At 43.9% G+C, this 25,006-nt stretch overlaps 1 protein-coding gene across 1 annotated transcript in view; it reads right to left on the bottom strand.

The window, feature by feature from the left end:
- LOC126095564 (nose resistant to fluoxetine protein 6-like) overlaps nucleotides 1-24,490 on the bottom strand; it is a 586,153-nt gene extending 561,663 nt beyond the window's left edge. The window contains exon 1 of the mRNA XM_049910342.1: nucleotides 24,432-24,490. The gene's annotated coding sequence lies outside the window, so the exon portion shown is untranslated. The remainder of the gene's footprint in view (nucleotides 1-24,431) is intronic.
- Between the last annotated feature and the right edge of the window lie 516 nt (nucleotides 24,491-25,006).

Raw genomic sequence — 25,006 nt, forward strand, 5'->3', positions numbered from 1 at the left:
TGCTTAACGAAAGCGATCTTTTCTGTGGTCTATATGGTATCGTTTGGGGTAGCGTAATGTTGCATGAGCATATTGACCTCCACATCTTTGAACACCCTATACTAACTGGTCAACGTTATTGTGACACTGTACACCTTCTCACGTACGTCTTTTCAGGGCTGCATTCGGCCCTGACTTCATTTTTATGGATGACAATGCGATACAATCCTTGGTGATCGTACTGCCCATTAAGAACCAATCTCGCCTTATGTTATGTCCAGGGGGCCATAATAAACTGCGGTGACTTCAGTGTAAGTATTGTCTGTGAATAAAAGTGTAATTTCTGTTCGTTATATGCCGAATTTCTTTTAGCTACATTCTGTATTGTACTGTACTGCACTGTAGCAGTTATTTCCATGTTCTGTTCAAGCTCCATCGAGCTATGTTACATGGCAGTGACATCATGCGAAAGTTAGTTTCACCCTTACGTTTTGCGCACTAGTGTATAATTTCAGGCGTCTGGTGGAGTAAATTACTCAGTAGTGAAGGTTCGTAACTACTAATATGTGTGGGACTGTTCGCGTAGTCTCTAAGGATAACATACTTGTTCTCCTTGTACAAGCTTTACTCCTTTGCCACTATTTAAGCATAAAATACAATGCAGAAGTTACGGTGGATCAAATTATGTATATTATGTATATTTTAGGTTCTACAAGTGCCTTTCCACGTTAGGTTGACATATTTTTACACTTACAAAATTAAGTTTCCTTTAGGTCTTTGTAATGAAGCTGGAGTTAAAATTTCCACCAGATAAGCTCGCCTTATATTTCATTACAAATGGGGTTTCCGAAAACAAAAATCTTTAAAGAAGGATCTTATACTAACTAATTCAAGACATTCCTCATTTCCGAAGTTATGAGTGTTTACCAAGAAGATTGCTGGAAAGTTGCCACAAAATGATAGTTTTGGAGCGAAAGTGCTAAAAATATAAATGGATTCACTCTAGCAGACGTTGGCGTTTTGAACATGACTTTCCTTACCAAAAAAAAAAGCCTCTACTGTATATCTAATTAAAAACAGCGACTGCGACAAGTAAATTAAGAATACTAAATAAAGATTTACTATCGAAGAATATAAAGTTGCGTAACTGAATAAGCAAAACTACTTTTTTTTAAGAATAAACAAACATATAAAAGATTCATACAGACAACGGCCGCTGATGATTTAACTTCTATTTTATTTTCCTTCATGTAATCCCCTATCCCTAAGTCTGCGATTAAATCTATTTTGCACAAGCCAGCTTACTAAGTGTGCTGAAGAATAATTCTTGTACAATTGTCGCTTCACTCACTTACTCTTTCAGTTGCGAAGCATGTGGGAGAATAAGGATTGTTGGTAGGCTCTCGCGTTAGTTCCAGTCTCTCTGTTTTGCTTTCATGGTCTTTTGGCGAGATTTATGCAGTAGGAAGCAATATAGTGGTTGACTCTTCCAGGAACGTACGCTCTCTGAATGTTAAAAGTAAACCACAGAGTGGTGCACTGTGCCTCTCTTGCATCATCTGCCACTGAAGTCTAACGAGCATTTTCGAGACGCTTTCGCGATTCATAAATGAACCTGTGGCGAAACGCGCGGCTATTCTTTGTATCTCCTCCATTTCCTCTATCAATTCTACCTGATGAAGGTCCCGATCGAACGGCAGTGCTCAGGTATCGGTCGAACGAGTAGTTTTGTAAGGTACCTCCCTCATGTGTTGATTACACTTCCTGCAGATTCTTCTACACATCTTTGGTCTGGCATTTGCCTTTCCTACGACTCGTTTTACGTCGTCATTCCGCTTAAAAATCGCTCACATACCTCTCATCGGTGTTTCCATTAAATTTCTGGGAGCACGGGTAAGGAGCGGATTCTGGTGAAGAGATACGGTGATTAGGACACTGGTACACAATGTAGCACCACTACTGTTTGTATATATGCTTCCGAATAAACGTGTGTCTGTGTGTTTAGAATATTTCATCCATAAGTGACGGCATTACGAGGGCTGCGACTGTTGATCAATACAAAAAGAAGTATCTGCGTCAGCCACGTGTTTATTTTTCCACTACGCGTTTCGATGGTTCACACCATCATCTTCATGTGGAGCATTATTTATTTGCATGGCTGGTGTTGGTGAAGATTATAGACCTATTTTCGCAGCCGTGGACCAAGGGCAGTGTAGGTTATTTTGCGTCTTTTGTTTATGATACAAGTTTTTGAATTAGGGAAGGCACTTTATAAGTTAAAAAACATGAATTTCTGACACTTAATTGAACTTACTGAGACGGTAAAATTCTAAAAGGTCTGCACACTGTTGCCTGATGTGTGTCCTCTTCACTGCACATTGGATTTATACTGTCGTTTCAAAGAAGTTGTAAACGTTAGAGATATCTTTCTTTACATTGGATACAGAGATACTAAATTAAATGTTTCTACAAATATATGTTCTTCTTTTTTAAATAAATGAATGAGCTGCACCAGAATGCTGACGTCTGATAACTCAGTTATACACACACACACACACACACACATATATATATATATATATATATATATATATATATATATATATATATACTCCTGGAAATGGAAAAAAGAACACATTGACACCGGGGTGTCAGACCCACCATACTTGCTCCGGACACTGCGAGAGGGCTGTACAAGCAATGATCACACGCACGGCACAGCGGACACACCAGGAACCGCGGTGTTGGCCGTCGAATGGCGCTAGCTGCGCAGCATTTGTGCACCGCCGCCGTCAGTGTCAGCCAGTTTGCCGTGGCATACGGAGCTCCATCGCAGTCTTTAACACTGGTAACATGCCGCGACAGCGTGGACGTGAACCGTATGTGCAGTTGACGGACTTTGAGCGAGGGCGTATAGTGGGCATGCGGGAGGCCGGGTGGACGTACCGCCGAATTGCTCAACACGTGGGGCGTGAGGTCTCCACAGTACATCGATGTTGTCGCCAATGGTCGGCGGAAGGTGCACGTGCCCGTCGACCTGGGACCGGACCGCAGCGACGCACGGATGCACGCCAAGACCGTAGGATCCTACGCAGTGCCGTAGGGGACCGCACCGCCACTTCCCAGCAAATTAGGGACACTGTTGCTCCTGGGGTATCGGCGAGGACCATTCGCAGCCGTCTCCATGAAGCTGGGCTACGGTCCCGCACACCGTTAGGCCGTCTTCCGCTGACGCCCCAACATCGTGCAGCCCGCCTCCAGTGGTGTCGCGACAGGCGTGAATGGAGGGACGAATGGAGACGTGTCGTCTTCAGCGATGAGAGTCGCTTCTGCCTTGGTGCCAATGATGGTCGTATGCGTGTTTGGCGCCGTGCAGGTGAGCGCCACAATCAGGACTGCATACGACCGAGGCACACAGGGCCAACACCCGGCATCATGGTGTGGGGAGCGATCTCCTACACTGGCCGTACACCACTGGTGATCGTCGAAGGACACTGAATAGTGCACGGTACATCCAAACCGTCATCGAACCCATCGTTCTACCATTCCTAGACCGGCAAGGGAACTTGCTGTTCCAACAGGACAATGCACGTCCGCATGTATCCCGTGCCACCCAACGTGCTCTAGAAGGTGTAAGTCAACTACCCTGGCCAGCAAGATCTCCGGATCTGTCCCCCATTGAGCATGTTTGGGACTGGATGAAGCGTCGTCTCACGCGGTCTGCACGTCCAGCACGAACGCTGGTCCAACTGAGGCGCCAGGTGGAAATGGCATGGCAAGCCGTTCCACAGGACTACATCCAGCATCTCTACGATCGTCTCCATGGGAGAATAGCAGCCTGCATCGCTGCGAAAGGTGGATATACACTGTACTAGTGCCGACATTGTGCATGCTCTGTTGCCTGTGTCTATGTGCCTGTGGTTCTGTCAGTGTGATCATGTGATGTATCTGACCCCAGGAATGTGTCAATAAAGTTTCCCCTTCCTGGGACAATGAATTCACGGTGTTCTTATTTCAATTTCCAGGAGTGTATATATATATTCTTTTATTTTTAATGTGAATGTGCTGCAGCGCTGGATACAAAAACAATGACTAAATAGTTATGTACATCAATATGTTTTCCTTTTGTTTTAAAAATATTAATGGGCTAGATAAAGGATTACAACAGATTATACTACGCATTGTAGGTTGAACTTATTGAGGGATGAGTGGAAGTGATTACACTAATAGCTGTGAATTGAAACTGTAAATTGCGAGAATGTTTTAAGCATTTTGTCAATGCTAATAAAAATGTTAGTTGAGCCTGTTTCACTATTGTCATTGAGTAGATGTTTTTTCTGTCTATATACACTCCTGGAAATTGAAATAAGAACACCGTGAATTCATTGTCCCAGGAAGGGGAAACTTTAAAGACACATTCCTGGGGTCAGATACATCACATGATCACACTGACAGAACCACAGGCACATAGACACAGGCAACAGAGCATGCACAATGTCGGCACTAGTACAGTGTATATCCACCTTTCGCAGAAATGCAGGCTGCTATTCTCCCATGGAGACGATCGTAGAGATGCTGGATGTAGTCCTGTGGAACGGCTTGCCATGCCATTTCCACCTGGCGCCTCAGTTGGAAAAACTTTATTGACACATTCCTGGGGTTAGATACATCACGTGATCACACTGACAGAACCACAGGCACGTAGACACAGGAAACAGAGCATGCACAATGTCGGCACTAGTACAGTGTATATCCACCTTTCGCAGCAATGCAGGCTGCTTATTCTCCCATGGAGACGATCGTAGAGATGCTGGATGTAGTCCTGTGGAACGGCTAGCCATCCCATTTCCACCTGGCGCCTCAGTTGGACCAGCGTTCGTGCTGGACGTGCAGACCGCGTGAGACGACGCTTCATCCAGTCCCAAACATGCTCAATGGGGGACAGATCCGGAGATCTTGCTGGCCAGGGTAGTTGACTTACACCTTCTAGAGCACGTTGGGTGGCACGGGATACATGCGGACGTGCATTGTCCTGTTGGAACAGCAAGTTCCCTTGCCGGTCTAGGAATGGTAGAACGATGGGTTCGATGACGGTTTGGATGTACCGTGCACTATTCAGTGTCCTTCGACGATCACCAGTGGTGTACGGCCAGTGTAGGAGATCGCTCTCCACACCATGATGCCGGGTGTTGGCCCTGTGTGCCTCGGTCGTATGCAGTCCTGATTGTGGCGCTCACCTGCACGGCGCCAAACACGCATACGACCATCATTGGCACCAAGGCAGAAGCGACTCTCATCGCTGAAGACGACACGTCTCCATTCGTCCCTCCATTCACGCCTGTCGCGACACCACTGGAGGCGGGCTGCACGATGTTGGGGCGTCAGCGGAAGACGGCCTAACGGTGTGCGGGACCGTAGCCCAGCTTCATGGAGACGGCTGCGAATGGTCCTCGCCGATACCCCAGGAGCAACAGTGTCCCTAATTTGCTGGGAAGTGGCGGTGCGGTCCCCTACGGCACTGCGTAGGATCCTACGGTCTTGGCGTGCATCCGTGCGTCGCTGCGGTCCGGTCCCAGGTCGACGGGCACGTGCACCTTCCGCCGACCATTGGCGACAACATCGATGTACTGTGGAGACCTCACGCCCCACGTGTTGAGCAATTCGGCGGTACGTCCACCCGGCCTCCCGCATGCCCACTATACGCCCTCGCTCAAAGTCCGTCAACTGCACATACGGTTCACGTCCACGCTGTCGCGGCATGTTACCAGTGTTAAAGACTGCGATGGAGCTCCGTATGCCACGGCAAACTGGCTGACACTGACGGCGGCGGTGCACAAATGCTGCGCAGCTAGCGCCATTCGACGGCCAACACCGCGGTTCCTGGTGTGTCCGCTGTGCCGTGCGTGTGATCATTGCTTGTACAGCCCTCTCGCAGTGTCCGGAGCAAGTATGGTGGGTCTGACACACCGGTGTCAATGTGTTCTTTTTTCCATTTCCAGGAGTGTAGATTTCTAATTCTTCATATAGCATGTAGTATTTCAAGGTTGCTTTCTACATTGTCAAATGGATGTCATGTATCTCTTATACAAGAGGCTACTGCAGATTTGTGTGGTTCGCTGTATCTGAAGGCATTGATGTGTTCTTTTATTCTCGCGTGGAAGTTACGGCCTGTTTGACCCATATACTGAGACGGGCATTTACTACATGGGATTTTGTATTGCCAAAGGATGAAAATTTATCTTGACTGCAACAGTACGCAGACCTTTTACGACTCTACGCCACTGTAAGTACAATTCACTGTCAGAAATTTATGTTTTTTAACCTCTAAAGTGCCTTTACTAAATCAACAATTTTTATCATTAGCAAGAGACGCTAAATAACCTACACTGCCCTTGGTCTGCAACTGTGAAAACAAGTCTGTACTTTTCACCAACACCAGCCATGTCAATAAACAATTCTCCACCTGAAAATAATGTTGTGAAGCATCGAAACGCGTAGTGGAAAAATAAACAAGTGACTGACGCAGAAACTGTTTTATCTATGTGTTTTTGTGTAAGTAATGTTGCCTACCTATCCGCTAGTTTTGGTTTTCCTAGATCTAAAAATCGTCTCTTCCTCTGAGACACGTCATATGTATATCACTTTTTTAATTATATTAGCAGGGACTTCAGAAAATAAGTTATACATATCATTCCACGTTGAGAATATTGTGGTATAGCAGCGCATTAACGGTAAGGAGTACATAATGTAGGCGTTCCATAGCAGACACAGTTTTGCTGCGATACGGACAACATGTGCTAAACGTACTCCAAAACTGGAGTACGCGGGACATTACGATTCTTGTGGGCAAAAGTCTAAATTGTACATAGATGCACTGCAAAAATTCTGGCGGTATATGGATCAAAAGCATGCACTGCGTTCAGCCGCAGTGAAATGGTGCCAAGAATTTGACCAAGGCCGCATAGACGTGGGTGATGCTGGCCGGGAAGGAAGGACAGAGACATCGACAACAAACAATGACCAATCAGTCGAGGAAGAACGTCTGGGAAGAAAGAGGTTTTCCACCAATCAGTTCAAAAACCGGTTCTTGAACGGCCCCTTGAGCGAGAAACGGATTTCTAATGTCGAGGAATTCAACGGTTGGTAGAATGCTCCGACCGTTGTTTATAGAGACTTGGTGACTATGTTGAAGAATACTGTCTTGTATATGTGTCACTTTGAAATGTAATGCAGCATTCGGCAGCCTGCTACAACAATGTATAACTTCCTTTTTTAAATACCCTCGTACTATGTACTGTATTTATTTGACGTGTTAAGTTAAATGAGGCAATAGTTATACAGTTGACGATCTAAGTGATGAGTAGGTGGGATATTAAGGGGAGGGTGCGAACATGGGGAGGTTAAGATGAATGAACAATTAATGCAAAGAAGAGGGAACTGAGCTGACCATGAGATGGAGAAATGGAGGGTGGGGGGGGGGGGGCAGGGGGGGGAGTGAGGAGTGGGACAGGAAACGCATTTTTTAACTTCATTTTGTGATTTTTAATGACTTTGCGTAGCGTCTGGTTTCTAATATTTACAAGGAGATGGCAGAAGTCGCGAGATACCTCCTAATACCGTGTCCGACCTCCTTTTGCCTGGCGTATTGCAGCAGCTCGACATGACCTTGACTCAGCAAGTCGTTGGAAATCCCCTGCAGAAAAACTGAACCATGCTGCCTCTATAGACATCTATAATTGCGAAAGAGTTACCGGTGCAGGATTTTTGTTCACGCACTGACCTCTAGACTGTGTCCCACAAATGTTCGCTGGGATTTATGCCGGGCTATGTGGGTGGCCAAAACATTCGCTCAAATTGTCCAGAATGTTCTTCGAACCAATCGTGAACAACTGTGGCCAGGTAACATGGCGCACTGTTATCAATAAAAATTCCACTGTTGTTTGGGAACATGAAGTCCATGAATTGTTGCAAATGATCTCCAAATAGCCGAACATAGCCAGCTCTAGTCAATGATCGGTTCAGTTGGAGCAGAGGACGCAGTCCACACCTTTACGGAGCTACCACCAGCTTGCACAGTGCCTTGTTGTCTACTTGGGTCCATGACTTCGTGGGGGCTGCGCCACACTCGAACCATACCATCAGCTCTTACCAACTGAAATCGGGACTCATGTGACCAGGACACGATTGTTCAGTCGTCTTGGGTCCAACTGATATGTTAATAGCTCAGGAGAGGCGCTGCAGGCGATGTCGTTCTGTTAGCAAAGGCACTAGTGTCGGTCGTGTGCTTCTATAGCCCATTAAACCCCAAATTTCGCCGCACTGTCGTGACGGATACGTTTGTTGTGCGTCCCACATTGATTTCTATGATTATTTCAAGCAGTGTTGCTTGTCTGTTAGCACAGATAACTACGCAAATGCCGCTGCTCTCGGTCGTTAAGTGAAGGCCGTCGACCACTGAGTGGTCCGTGGTGAGAAGCAATGCCTGAAACGCGGTACTCTTTATGCCCTCTTGACACTGTGGATCTCAGAAAATTGAATTCCCTAACGATTTCCGAAATGGAATGTCCCATGCGTCTAGCTCCAACTGCCACTCCGCGTTCAGACTCTGTTAATTCCCGTCGTGCGGCCTTTTCACACGAATCACCTGAGTACCAGGTTGGTTGGTTGGTTTGGGGAAGGAGACCAGACAGCGTGGTCATCGGTCTCATCGGATTAGGGAACGATTGGGAAGGAAGTCGGCCGTGCCCTTTCAGAGGAACCAGCCCGGCATTTGCCTGGAGCGATTTAGGGAAATCACGGAAAACCTAAATCAGGATGGCCGGACGCGGGATTGAACCGTCGTCCTCCCGAATGCGAGTCCAGTGTCGAACCACTGCGCCACCCCGCTCGGTGAGTACCAATGGCAACTTCGTCTATGCACCTCGTGTACGCGATACTAACGCATCTGCATACTTGCATATCGCTATCCCACGTCATTTCAGTGTATTTTCTCGTTGAGCAACTGTTTCTTGTGTGTTAGTGATTAGTGTATGTGGTGTTTTTCTTGAAAATTGAGGAGGTGTCCGTTTTCACTGATACTAAGATACACAAATCGTTTTGTGTTGTGTTTGGCCTGTGATATTCCTTTTTAATATAATCTGCAAAGGTTAAGTGGTTTGTACTTAATTTCCTTGCCGTGGAGTGTCCCCTCCATTCCACCTCTACCTCCTTCCCATTTCGGAGGTTAACCTGAGCGAGAGAGATTTTGAAATTAACTGAGGGTAATAGCTTTTCCTTCTTAAATTGACAGTATTTCTGTTGCTAACAAAATAATCCTGTTATTCGGCTGTGAAGAAGTGGAGAAAATCATGTATGAAAATGGAACTGTTCTTATGGATGAGACACTTACCAGTTGTTCGAAACAACTGAAACAAATTTAGAGCATACACGTTGGCATGGGAAGCACAACAGAAGATACAAAGATATTTCCTGTTTTATTTGCTTTGCTGAGTGGGTGGAGATTGTCCGGGAGGCCAAGGCCCTACAAGGACTGTAGCGCCAAGGAGTAAGTAAGTAAGTATTTGCTTTGCTCCCAGAAAAGTGTCAAAATACATGTGAAAGACTTTTTTCTCGACTGAAAAGTAAGATAGCTGGATGGTCATCGAAAACCGCAGTGCTAGACTTGGAAATGGCTATATATAAAGCAATAAAAACAGTTTTCCCGAAACATTACGCTGATGACCCAAAACATTATGATCACCAGGTTGATAGCTGAATGTTCTACCTTCCTGATGCTGCGTGGCATGGATTCGACAAGTTCTTGATAGGTTTCCGGGCGCATGTTATACTAGATGCCCACGAACAGGTCACGTAAATATCGTAAATTATGGGCCGGAGGTTGTGGCCGCAGAGCTGGTAGTCGGTAGCGTCCCAGGTGTGTTCCATCGGGATCAGATCAGGCCGAAACATCAACGTGAATTCACTACCATGTTAGTCAAACCAATGGAGCGAGATTCCGACAGTTACCCTGCAGGAAGATGCCATCGCCATCGGAGAATACATCAGGCCCAAGGGATCCAAGTGGTCTGCAGTAATGTTCAGTAGTCCAAAGCTGTCATGTTGCCTTCGATTGCTACCTCAAGTCCTGTGGGAAGCCAGGCGAATGTCTTCCGTAGCATAATACTGCCTCCCCAGCTGCTTTCTTCGGTGGTTCGGTGCCTTTTTCGATCAGCCGTTCACTTGGTTGATGTCGATGCTACCAACCACTCGGTATAACAATAAACAGATTCATTCGATGAAAAGTTTCCAATAATACACTCTCCAGTCTCATTGATCTCGTGTCCCCCGCAGTTGTAGTTCACAATGTCGCTGGGTCAACATCGGAACACGTAAGATCGTCTACTACGGGGAAACTGTAATCCCTGAAAGAAGTTCTCGCGCAATCCTATTGGGTAAATTTGGAGAACTGTTATTCGATGAAGATTGTGTGAATATTCTTCCGACACCAGCGTATATCGCTTTGAGACGATGAGAATAAGACAGGCATGAATGTAGAGAGGACTACAGTCATTCATTTTTCACTCGCTCAATATGCGACTTGAATAGGACAGATAACGGCTAAAGTTGGTACGAAGCACCACGCTCTGCACAGTGGCTTGTGAAGTGTACAGTGCGAATACCCTAAAACTTCCACACCTCTCCCTGCGCAAACTGTTCAAGATATCGAAACGAGTTTTTCGGCATATGATAGTGAGCACTGGGGTAGGTGATACTGTTGCGCATGTAATCCACCAAACACGCGTATCAACCTAGATACTGAGATAAGTATGCATTTTTGTAAAAGAAATGACATACTTTTTACCGGCTATCGAAAACTCTTGGCAAGACGAGTACACGATATAACCCTTGTTCACTCTCGCGTTGAAGCTTTTCTCGCAAAAATATCCGAGAAATAGGTTTGAAGTTCAAAGTAAACGCAGGCTGTCCGCCTCGGTATCTGCGCTGCCAGCGCCGTGGTTTGCTAAGCAGAGGGGCCAGGGTTCGATTTCCGATCGGGTCGGAGATCATCTGCGCTCGGTGACTGGGTGTTGTACTGTCCTTAAGATCGTACCGTCGTAACTGACATTCCACCACTGAAGACAGCAGAAGGGGCACGGCCCGAAAGCAAATAAATAGGTAAAAAATAATAACAAATACAAAAACGCAGCCGGGAACGGCTGGTGCTAGCCTTCATTCTTGTTTAGCCTATCAACTATTTAAGGATGGAGATAAAATAACAAATGATCCACATCACCTAGCAAACTACGCAAATGAGGATTTTTCAAGTACTGCGGACAAATTATAACAAAAATTCCCAAAAACCAATGTATTATCTGTAAATAAGTATGCACTAAGTACAAATATTTTACTACCAGTCACAGAGCATGTAGTCAATAAAGCTGTACGAAACCTAAAAATTAAAACGTCAGGATGATTACATGAAGTACCGATGTGTGTGTGTGTGAGAAAATGCACATGGAGCATACAAGCGCCTTTAACGAACGTAATAAATGAATCATTCACATCAGCTAAATTTCCAGAGTACTTAAAATGGGAAATAGATGTACCTCTGCTAAAGAATGGTAATGCAGAAGACGTAGAAAACTACCAGCCCATTTCCCTGTTGTCACCATTCTAAAAAATAATAGAATCAATTACGAAAGACAGATTAATGAATTGCTTGAATGAATACCACCTTCTAAGCGAGCCACAGTTTCATTTCCGAAACAGTAAAAACACAGAATCAGCTATGTAGAATCCACAAAAGTCGTAATTGATGCTCTTGACAAAAATGAGTGTGTCACAGGTGTATACGAGGTGGAATCCAAAATTTTCAGGACTGGTGCTGCCTTCTGGAAAGTAGGAGTAGTAGATCTTTGCACCGCTAGGTGGCGAGAGAACTGTATATCTGATGAGTCAGTGTGCGGAGTGGCATTCAGCTGGGAGGACGTGTTGCGTGTCCACAGTGATTTCCGTAATACTCTGTGTTTGGTGTGTGGCGATTTTACGATGGATCTGCGAACAGAACAGCACGTGTGTATCAAATTCTGAGCGAATCTCTGGAAAAGTGCTACGGAGACCCTTGCAATGATTCAACAAGTGCTTGGGGGATAGAGCATAAGCCATATGCATGTGTTTGAGTGGCATGCTCGGTTCAGGGCCGGCCATACAGAGGTCGAAGATGATGCTCACACTGGAAGGCCCGTTAGCCGCACAACGCCAGACATTGTTGCCAAACTTCAACAATTGGTTCTAGCGGATCGACGTCGAACCATTCAAGACATTGCGGATGAAGTGGGTATCGGTTATGGGGCATGTCAACGAATGTTGACTGATGTATTGGGCATGCACCGTGTCGCCACAAAATTTGTGCCAAGGATCTTGACTGCTGATCAGAAGGCACAGCATGTTGAAGTGTGGTTGGTTCAAATGGTTCTGAGCACTATCGGACTTAACATCTGTGGTCATCAGTCCCCTAGAACTTAGAACTACTTAAACCTAACTAACCTAAGGACATCGCATACATCCATGCCCGAGGCAGGATTCGAACCTGCGACTGTTGAAGTGTGCACAGACCTTCATCAGACCACATCTAATGATCCAACTTTCTTGTCACGGGTTATCACCAGCGATGAGAGCTGGATTTACAGTTATGACACAGAGACAAAGCAACAATCGTCCCAGTGGAAGAGCAGAAGGCATGACATGTTGAAATGTGCATGGACCTTCGTCAAACCGCATCTGATGATCCAACCTTCTTGTCAAGGGTTATCACTAGCGACGAGAGCTGGATTTACATTTATGACCCAGAGACAAACCAATAATTTTCCCAGTGGAAGAGCCCGGGCTCTCCAAGACCCAAAAAAGCGAGACAGGTGAAGAACAAAGTGAAGAGCATGATCTTCGTATTCTTTGATACCAAGGAAATTGTGCACATTGAATTCGTCCCACCCAACCAAACAGTGAATTCCGCGTACTACTGTGACGTTTTCCGACAGCCTCGTGAAAACGTGCGGCGACGACTGCCCGAACTTTGGCATCAAGGGAACTGGCTGCTGCATCACGACAATGCGCCCTGTCACACGTCCTTGCTCACGAGGATCTTTTTGCCAAAAAACAACATGGCGGTTGTACCCCACCCACCGTACTCGCCAGATTTGGCACCTTGCGACTTCGTGCTATTCCCAAAACTAGAACTCAAGTGGAAAGGCCGTCGGTTAGAAACTCTAGAGAGGATTCAAGAAGCGTCGCTGGCGGTGATAAACACCTTCAAAGTACAGAACTTCCAGAAAACGTTTGATCAGTGGCAGAAGCGCTGGGACTGGTGTGTACATGCAGATGGGAACTACTTCGAGGGTGATGGTGACCGTTAGTCCAAAGGTAAGGTTTTCAACAGATGGCAGCACCAGTCCAGAAAATTTTGGATAGCACCTCGTATTTAGATCTTTCCAAGCTTCTGATGATGTTGATTTTAAGGTTCTACTAAATAAGCTCGAAGTATTGGAAATAGGAGACATAGTTGATAACTTGGTCCTAGCAAATTGGGTACAAAGAGTATAGATAACACATCAAATAAGTCTAAACTTTTAATAAAACGCTTGCCAGAAACAAAATATATTAATATAAAAGTTCCTCAGGATAGCATATTAGTACCAGTACTGTTCCTGATATACATCAACGACATTCCCAATGGTGTTAGTCATGGAGAAAAAATTATCATTACTGACGACATCAACATTATAGTCACTGATAAAACAAGAGAATTTCTTACACAGAAAACGAATGAAATCCTCAAGGAAATTTGCAATTGGGCAATATGCAATAAAGTGACATCAAACATAAAAAAGCCATTAATGGATTCGACAAGAGATGACAAGATGAAAATGACACTGTTGACTTAAATGTATATGGTGCCTTTAAAGAATGCGTAACAAACACAAAATTTCTGGGAATGAATATTGAGTCTCAATTGAGGTGATGTGAACACACGAAGATACTTGCAAACGGAATGTCATCAGCACATTATGCTCTTAGAGCACTTTCATCGATATGTAACAGCCAGTGTCTTTCAGTTACTTGCTATTTACAAGTACACTAAATTCTGAGCTATGGAGTTCTTTTCTGGGGAACAAATGCATACAATATGAACACACTTTTCAAGCTACAGAAAATAATCATGTGAATAATAACCAGAAATATTAGTAGAGCTCATTGTAAAGATCTGTTCAAAACACTGGGGATTTTAACATTGACAATTACTGCGCAAAGAGCTCTGTTCGGGACCACGGAACAAGAGCTAGGCGGAACATACACTGATCAAGAAAGGACAAAAACTCAAGCGGAAGTTTACTTCCAGGAGGACATGCCACGAAGATATCCAACCACCAGGCAACCAAAAAACTTACAAGTAATCATACGTGTTTGACTATTTTCGATGCTATGACAATTTATGTTATTACAGTTGATTCGCACTGGGCGGCATTCTAGTGTCTACTACTGCCATTAAACTGTCTTTGTACCAATTTTTCGCGTGACTTCTTGTCGTAAGTATTATGTTTGCCCACTATATGCTGGTGACTGGGCAGATTGATGGTTTGTCCACATGCACATAAACTCCAGCCTGACAATGGCATAACAACCGAAATTGGCCAATAGTGGAAAATTAACAATGACCCGAAGGTAACTTACAAGTAAGGAATTTCGCTTAATCTTAGTAGCACAGGTATTTCTGCCTACTGCACAGTTGCGCTGCTGTACATTTACACCATTGGTGACATATTATTGGAAACAACAGTTCCCGTAAAATATCTAGGACTAACTATCTGGAGCGTCTTCAAGTGCAAAAAACCATATACAACAAATTTTAGGAAAAACGGATGCCAGACTGAGATTCAATGGAAGAATCTTAAGGAAATTTAATTCACGAGCAAAAGCAGTGGCTTATAAAACACTTGTTCGACTGATTCTTCAGTACTGCTCATCAGTCTGGGATCCTTGCCATGTTAGATTAACGGAAGAGATAGCTCCATACTCAACAATCATATACAAGAGTTCGCTCGACGAAGCATCCGTAACCAAAGACTGGAAAGTTGCAGTCACACCAATATTCAAGAAAGGTTATAGGAGTTATCCACTAACTTACAGGCCCATATCATTAACGTCGATAGACAGCAGAATTTTGGAACATATATTGTATTCCAACATTATGAATTACCTCGATGAAAACGGTCTATTGACACACAGCCAACATGGATTTAGAATACATCGTTCTTGTGAAACATAATTAGCTCTTTACTCGCACGAGTGTTATCGACAAGGGATTTCAAATTGATTCCGTATTTCTGATTTTTCAGAAGGCTTTTGGCACTCTGCCACACAAGCGGCTTGTAGTGAAATTGCGTACGTATGGAATACCTTCTCAGTTATGTGACTAGATTCGTGATTTCCTGTCAGAGAGGTCACAGTTCGAAGTAACTGACGGAAAGTCATCGAGTAAAACAAAAGTTATTTCTGGTGTTCCCCAAGGTAGTGTTATGGGCACTTTGCTGTTCCTTATCTATGTAAACTATTTGGGAGACAATTTGATTTGCAGATGACACTGTCGCTTATCGACTAGTAAAGACATCAGAAAATAAAAACAAATTGCAAAACGATGTAGAAAATGGAGGGAAAATTAGCAATTGACCCTAAATAACGAAAAGTGTAGGTCATCCACAAGAGTGCTAAAAGGAATCCGTTAAACTTCGGTTACACGCTAAATCAGTCGAATCTAATGGCCGTAAATTCAACTGAATACCTAGGTATTACAATTACGAACAACTTAAATTGGAAGAAACATATAGAAAATGTTGTGGGGAGAAAGTTGGTGATAGGAATTTCGTAAGAAAATTTCATCTCAACGATAAACGCCTTTGTTTTAATGATGTCCATCCCAAATCCTGTATTTAGGACACTCTCTGCCCTATTTCGCGATAATACAAAATGTGCGTTTTATTGGCAGGACACTTAAGAAATGTAACAGATCTACTAAGGAGAATGCCTACATTAAGCTTGTCCGTCCTCTTTTTAGAATACTGCTGCGCAGTGTGAGATCCTTACCAGATAAGATTGACGAAGTACATCGAAAAAGTTCAAAGAAGGGCAGCACGTTTTGTATTATCGTGAAATATGGGAGAGAGTGTCACTGAAAAGATACAGAATTTGGGATGGACATTATTAAAACAAAGGCGTTTTTCGTTGCGTCGGAATCTTCCCACGAAATTCCAATCACCAACTTTCTCCTCCGAATGCGAAAATATTTTGTTGACCCCGACCTAAATAGGGAGAAACGATCACCATGATAAAATAAGGGACATCAGAGCTCGTACGGAAAGATACAGGTGTTTGTTCTTTCAGCGCGCTGTACGAGATTGGAATAATAGAGAATTGTGAAGGTGGTTCGATGAACCCTTTGCCTCGCACTTAAATGTAATTTGCAGAGTATGCATGTAGATGTAGATGTAGAAGGTCCAACGAAGAGAAGCGCGTTTCGCCAGGAGATCGTTTAGTCAGCGCGACAGCGTTACGGAGATGTTCAACAAACTCCAGTGGCAGACTCTTCAAGAGAGGCGTTGTGCATCACGGAGAGCTTTACTATCGAAATTTCGAGAGATTACGTTCCGCGAGGAGTTGGACAACACATTACTTCATCCCACACACATCTCTGGAAATTCGAGAAATCAGAATACAGACATTTCCCGAAAATCATTCTTCCCACACAACATTCGCTGATGGAACAAGGAAGGGGTGATAGGATAGTGGTAGCAAAAGTACCCTCCGACAGACACTGTCGGGTGGTTGCTTAGTATAGATGTAGATGCAGATACAGGGTGAGCTGCCTAACTTTTTCTCCTCAAATTAAAGGCATCTGTAATCTTCTCTCACCTAGACAACCGTTTCAGACATTTGTGGTTCAAATGGCTCTGAGCACTATGGGACTTAACATCTGTGGTCATCAGTCCCCTAGAACTTAGAACTACTTAAACCTAACTAACCTAAGGACATCACACACATCCATGCCCGTGGCAGGATTCGAATCTGCGACCGTAGCAGTCGCGCGGTTCCGGACTGAGCGCCTAGAACCGCTAGACCACCGCGGCCGGCTCAGACATTTGTGATATGTTTTCATCTAGACGAACCGTGACTAGAGGTTCTTGAAACAAACAGCAGTGGGATGTGGCAACTTCAATGTTAAAACCGATACAGGACTCAGCTTCGATTCTTTTTTTCTTTTTTTTTTAACGGGAGAATGTTATTTTTTACCATCAGAATAGCAGATTTCGACGAGATAAATTAATAGTACAACTGATCTGCAGGAGGAGTAAAAAGACATGTAAAATAGGGATTTTATGCCGCAGATGCGACAACTGAATTGCCGTCCATCCACAAGTTTAAGCCGATTTCATAGGAAACTTGCGCCGCCGAGCCAATAGCAACGTGATATTTGCGCTACTCTCGGCGGAAGCATTACAAAATCCCCATGTTAGCTGCACTGCATTTTGATTGACTGATATCTTGTTAGATGTACAAAATAACTGTAGCACTGAATTTCTCTCACAGAGATCTGGTATTCTGGCGGCAAAAATAGCGTAGTTCCATTTTTAAAAAGTCGATTCTGCATGTCAGTCTTAAATGAAATTTCGAGGACACGTCTAGGTGAAAGCAGATTATAAACCAGTAAACACCGATTCTTTAAAGAATCGACCTCCCATATACAGAAGAGTTTCAAACTCCTGACTGCTATGGAAATGAGTTAGTGTGTTAAATATTTGACGTTAAGCACGCAACTGAGATAAAGTTTAGAAAAAAGTTTGAAATTATGTTCAAAGTTCGGTGGAAGTCGCTAAGAAATAGTGGAAGAATATAATCTGGATAATTTGCGCTTCGTTTTAAGCAGAAGCTAATTTTCCACGTATCTCAATGTTTATGACGTCATAGCTCCTGAACTATGTGTCATAGAATGATATAACTTTGCAGGTGCATGCAGTGGAATATGTGGATACGCCTGGAATATTGTTGTATATAGAATCAGTAGTAAAGATTTAATAAATTAAAACGCCACACATGATGCTGAAATTTTACTGTACGAACTGCAAAAATGTAGTAAGCGATAAACTTTTTCCTTTCGTCGTATTGAGGAGGGCGTGGCGAGAAAAAGTTTCGTTAAGGTTTGAAATTGTGTGTAAAGTACATTGGAAGTCGCTTAGCGCTCTCTTTAACAAATACTGGATGATCTCTCAAGTCATATACACTGTTTCTAACTCTGCTACTCTTCCTATATTATTAAACATTTACTATAAGATTGTACTTTTCAACGTGTAGGCTATGACTGCATTTTAATATTTTAATTTGACCAACAATTATATGAAATATTGAAAATTAAAATTATAACGCTTGGAAGCAGTTAGATAGGGAATTTGCTACCATGACTGGCGATCGTGTTCCCAGTTATCCAGACAGTAATATAGATATAAATATGGACTTTCCATCGTTGTGGAAGGTGGGAACGCAGCCGTGTGATGATTTGCAGTTACAAAAAAAATTAGTTTTCAATTTCTTTGTTGCTCATTCGACTTCGCGACTACCAACGACATCTTCAGATGCACCTTGGAATATACGTACATGCAATCGATGTTAGGTTTATGTTTTCGGGATCACAGCTAGCTTCGACACCGATCAGCAGTAGGTGCAACACTCGCATCCACAACACCACACAGATGGGATTTTCTGTTTGGTGTTGTGGACTTTGGTCTTGCACCTATTGCTGATTGGTGTTGAAGCTAGCTGTGATTCCGAAAACATAAACCTAAAATCGATTACATGTACGTATATTACAAGGTGCATCTGAAGATGATAGTACTGCAACCGATTATACAATGAAACTATCTTTGCAGCCAGAAGCTAGTTTATTTACAGCTGCAGATTACAAACATATCTTCGACAGGTCAAAAGCAATGTGAGGACTCGCCCCTTGTAACGATGAAGCCTGGCACTTCGTAGTGGTCTTAGCTTTCAGTTTTGGCACATTTCTCGCATAGTCCTGCGAAATGTTTCAGCGCTAACAATGAAAAACTGTAAACATCTGTGCTCTTCTTTTCAAGAACTTTGGAATGCTGTCAAAAAATGTATCGTTCCATAAAAAAATACTTGCTTCACAGGAGCTAACACGAGGAACCTTCCACAGGCCGCTCTCTGACACACACGAAACTTCGCAAGGTGAAAGAAGGATTAAAAAAGTAAAGGGACACCTATTTTATCTCAGGTGCCAACAACCAATAGTTTCCGACTAAATGACAGCTAAGATATCAGCGCCAAGTTATCAGTCTGTTGTTGGAGTGTAAGACTGAGTGAGCCTGCAGCATAGTGGTTAAGAGTATAGTTTCGAAATTTTGCTCCCCGTGTTCAATTCCAATTTTATGTTTTTTTCTTTATTTTTTGTTATTGTTCCGTAAGTAGGTAACATCAGTGTTTTTTTGTGACCTCGTGAAATATAATGGAATTATCGACAAAAGAAGTAAGTATCTTACTATCAGAAAACTTAAAATATCTATTAAGATTAACAGTAAATGAAAATGAGAAACATATAAATTCTAGTATTTCAGTTTTTGTTTTCATTTTTACTTGATACTTCAAGAGAAACTGTGCATTCCCAATGGCGAAATCTACCGCAAAAAAATTTGAAACATAAAAATTCAGAGCGCCACAAGCAAGTGCGAATGAGATGATGATGATGTTTGGTTTGTGGGGCGCTCAACTGCGTGGTTATCAGCGCCCGTACAATTACCCAGTCTTTGCGCAGTCCAATTTCGCCACTTTTCCTGGATGATGATGAAATGATGAGGACAACACAAACACCCAGTCATCTCGAGGCAGGCGAAACTCCCTGACCCCGCCGGGAATCGAACCCGGGACCCCGTGCTCGGGAAGCGAGAACGCTACCGCGAGACCACGAGCGGCGGACATAAGTGCGAATGTACATATGCCACGATCACATTATATTTAGTGTGAATATCATAAAATAACCTCGTTAACGTTGCAGACTACCTCGCGGTCTGGTGACAATTTCGCGTCAGACCACCTTGCGCATCGAAACATTTTCGCGAAAGCTGGAGCCTGCAGCTGAAAATGGATCAAAGCGAGTATTTTAACTGCATCGATTTTACTTATGATTTCCCTTTGCTGTGCTATGAGAATAGGACACTTCTATAATCAGCGAATGTAATTTTTCAAGTTTTGAGAAAAATATACATTGCTTGGTTGACAGAACGGCGTACACTTTAGCGGATTTACTCTTAATGAACATGTCAGTATTCTGATTTCATCGACCAACAGCCCATCGTATGAGGAAATTAGAATACTAGAATATATATATGACTTTTATTTTCAGCTACTGTTAATAATGTGAAGCTATACATAATTTGTGACGATAAAATCTTTTTTTAATGAGATCTGAATGCCTGCACTACGCTTGTCCGTTCTCTTTCGGAGTACTGCTGCGCAGTGGGAGATCGTTACACAGATAGGATTAACGGAGTACATCGAGAAAGTTCAAACAAGGCCGCATGTTTTGTACTATCGAAAAATAGGGCAGAGACTGTCGCGGACATGATTAAGGATTTGGGGTGGAAATCATTAAAACGAACGTGTCTTTAGTTGCGGCAGGAACTTCTCACGAGATTTCAATAACCAAATTTCTCCTCCGAATGCGAAAATATTTTATTACATAGAGGGAACAACCGTCAAAATAAGATACGGGGAATCAGATCTCGCCCGTTTTACACGAGCGACTGTCTGGTCAAAATCGATTACTCTAAGTGCGTGTGCCTTTCGTTCCTGCGTGAAAATCGGCAACCAAGCACTAAGCGAGTGTGTCTACAGATTGTGACGAGTGTGGAATTCTAAATTTCGGAGTAGGCTGCACACTGCGCATGCGCAGAGACTAGGGACTCTGGCAGCATCTGCTAACATCATCTTCAGATGCACCTTGTAATGTACGTACATGTAATCGATGTTAGGTATTATTTTTTCAGGATCTCACCTAACTGTCATCATCGTTCAGCAATAGGTGCAAGACTCGCATCGACAACACCATGCTTCGTCGGATGGCGTTTCTGGACATATTATCTACTCACTCCCCTCTACAAGTCCTAGAAGTTTGTAACGGGAGTTTCTGACCACCCTGCATATAACACAGTAAATAGTGCCCTTTTGCTTATCCTTTCGATCTTGTTTTCTTGCTAAGTGCAAAATAAAACGACAATTATTTTTCTCTTCCAATAAATCTGATTTTTGAGTGTTGAAACAAATTTAATTAAAACATGTTTATCTGTTTAGTCTTATTTTTGCACAGTATACCTTTTTTCTCAATAAAACGCTAAACCTTTTTGTTTTCAGTTATTTCTCTGTGTTGTAGGAGAACACTAGTAGCAAAAAGTACCAGGACCTTGTGTAACTTTTCAGTAACCGCGAAAACAAAGTAAACGACATGATAAGGATGAAGAAGACACAGAAGCACAAAATCAGTTTCCATAACAGGAGTGGATATGCGAGCACGTATTCATCTTCACTACTGTGAAACAGGTCTCTTCTATTGAACAAGTACTCATAGCTTCTCAGGTGTGCATTTTAGAGCCCATGTCGACTGCACATGTTTTCTTTGTTTTGGTCCATACTACGAACTCTGAAAGTTGCCTACCATAAAATCTTAGCAACAGCAGTACAAGTACATGTATTGCACAATCAGAGGTTTTAGAACGGATTTCGCTTATAACTTTCAACTCGTTCTTTTCCAGTAGAGGAATCCTTGCTTCACATTCATACATTTATCCTTTTCCATCATTCTCAAAGGTTTGTAACATCATCATGGAATCATCCTTTATATACATACATTAAAAGGCGCCGCCGTCTGTAACTTCAACGCTCTGTGGCTTCGTCGCATGGCGTTTCTGGACATGGGTTCCTATTCAAAATATTATCTACTCACTCCCCTCTACATGTCCTAGAAGTTTGTAACGGGAATTTCCGACCACGCAGTATAATGTCTCATGTGCTTGCAAGGGTGCATTTTCTCGAACAGAATCATTCACGTGTCCTGAAATGTTTGAAAGACACTTTTCTTATGCTTTCAGTTCTCAGGAGCTTAGAGAATTTAACACACGAGCATGACAAGAACGTCCAGTATGAATTCTATTGTCATTACTTGTTCCTACATTTTGGTACTATATTTCGATTTTTCCGTAAAAAGGACAATCCATCATAACCTCACTTTCACTACTCGGATGCCAAATTGCACAACAGACAACATTCACAACCCCAACAATTTCGGCGCTGACGCGTAAACGAAAATGACCACTAAAAATAGACAAGACCAGCGCGGGAGTAGAACGCCAGGGCGCTACAGTAGGCGCGCTTGTCTCGAACAGCCAATTCTACATCTACATCTACATTTATACTCCTCAAGCCACCCAACGGTGTGTGGCGGAGGGTACTTTACGTGTCACTGTCATTACCTCCCTTTCGTGTTCCAGTCGCGTATGGTTCGCGGGAAGAACGACTGCCGGAAAGCCTCCGTGCGCGCTCGAATCTCTCTAATTTTACATTCGTGATCTCCTCGGGAGGTATAAGTAGGGGGAAGCAATATATTCGATACCTCAACCAGAAACGCACCCTCTCGAAACCTGGACAGCAAGCTACACCGCGATACAGAGCGCCTCTCTTGCAGAGTCTGCCACTTGAGTTTGCTAAACATTTCCGTAACGCTATCACGCTTACCAAATAACCCTGTGACGAAAAGCGCCCCTCTTCTTTGGATCTTCTCTACCTCCTCTGTCAACCCGACCTGGTACGGATCCCACACTGATGAGCAGTACTCAAGTATAGGTCGAACGACTGTTTTGTAAGCCACCTCCTTTGTTGATGGACTACATTTTCTAAGGACTCTGCCAATGAATCTCACCCTGGCACTCGCCTTACCAACAATTAATTTTATATGATCATTCCACTTCAAATCGTTCCGTACGCATAGTCTCAGATGTTTTACAGAAGTAACTGCTACCAGTGTTTTTCCGCTATCATGTAATCATACAATAAAGGATCCTTCTTTCTATGTATTCGCAATACATTACATTTGTCTATGTTAAGGGTCAGTTGCCACTCCCTGCACCATCTACATCTACATCTACATACATACTCCGCAATCCACCATACGGTGCGTGGCGGAGGGTACCTCGTACCACAACTAGCATCTTCTCTCCCTGTTCCACTCCAAACAGAACGAGGGAAAAATGACTGCCTATATGCCTCCGTACGAGCCCTAATCTCTCTTATCTTATCTTTGTGGTCTTTCCGCGAAATGTAAGTTGGCGACAGTAAAATTGTACTGCAGTCAGCCTCAAATGCTGGTTCTCTAAATTTCCTCAGTAGCGATTCACGAAAAGAACGCCTCCTTTCCTCTATAGACTCCCACCCGAGTTCCTGAAGCATTTCCGTAACACTTGCGTGATGATCAAACCTACCAGTAACAAATCTAGCAGCCCGCCTCTGAATTGCTTCTATGTCCTCCCTCAATCCGACCTGATAGGGATCCCAAACGCTCGAGCAGTACTCAAAAATAGGTCGTATTAGTGTTTTATAAGCGGTCTCCTTTACAGATGAACCACATCTTCCCAAAATTCTACCAACGAAACGAAGACGACTATCCGCCTTCCCCACAACTGCCATTACATGCTTGTCCCACTTCATACCGCTCTGCAATGTTACGCCCAAATATTTAATCGACGTGTCTGTGTCAAGCGCTACACTTTTAATGGAGTATTCAAACATTACAGGATTCTTTTACCTCTTCATCTGCATTAATTTACATTTATCTATATTTAGAGTTATCTGCCATTCTTTACACCAATCACAAATCCTGTCCAATTCATCTTGTATTCTCCTACAGTCACTCAACGACGACACCTTCCCGTACACCACAGCATCATCAGCAAACAGCCGCACATTGCTATCCACCCTATCCAAAAGATCGTTTATGTAGATAGAAAACAACAGCGGACCTACCACACTTCCCTGCAGCACTCCAGATGATACCCTCGTCTCCGAAGAACACTCACCATCGAGGACAACGTAGTGGGTGCCTATCCGCTGCAGATCTTGAGAGAAGAAAGTCGATCGTGTAAAACAGATTTTACACAGGATTCCCCTTGTAAGTGGAACAAGGATGCAATAAAATTACATGTCACTCTACAATCATACGGCGAAAACCACTTTTCTATACCTTGAAGTTTTCACGAAATAAAAATAGTCGGAGTTTTGGGAGATTCCCCCTTTGTGTGCTGAACGAGAATGAGATTATTTTGGTCCGCAGAGCGCCAGCCTCGGGCGCGCCCGGCCGAGCTTACCTGGTCTGCTCTTCCTGGCCTGGGGCTGGAGTGGCCGCTGCGCGATTGTCGAGGCTACGGTGGCGGACGGTCGGCGAATGTCTGTCCGTCCGTCTGCAGCTGGAGCTGGAGGCCACCACCGCCTCCACCCTGGAGAGGGGCGCAGCGCAGCGCGAGGTCTGGTTCCGCCTGTTTCGCAGGCTGCGGCCACGGCGACAACAACCAGCCTCTCAGGGTTGACCTCGAGACTTACTCGCCGGAGAGAAAAATGCGCCGCTCCTCCCGCGGTCCTTTCTGGCCGACGCACGCGGAATGTTGACGTTTTTCCGAGTCTCGCCACCGCATCGCAAGTGTTCGCCACGGAAGGAGAGCTGAGTGTTTCCCAATGCACAGGGGCAGCACCTGAAACAAACCGTATATGAAGTTTGCCTTTCGCAGAGCCAACTGCTCAATATGAACAGGTATGCGGGGACTTTGAAAAGTAGGCTGAGGTGACAAAAATCATGAGATACCTCCCAATACTTGTCGGAACTCCTTCTATCCGACGTAGTGCGACAACTCGACGTGGCATGGATTCAACAAGTCGTTCGAAGTCC

Source organism: Schistocerca cancellata, chromosome 8 (assembly GCF_023864275.1).
Source record: "Schistocerca cancellata isolate TAMUIC-IGC-003103 chromosome 8, iqSchCanc2.1, whole genome shotgun sequence".
In the NCBI taxonomy this organism is placed as follows: domain Eukaryota; kingdom Metazoa; phylum Arthropoda; class Insecta; order Orthoptera; family Acrididae; genus Schistocerca; species Schistocerca cancellata.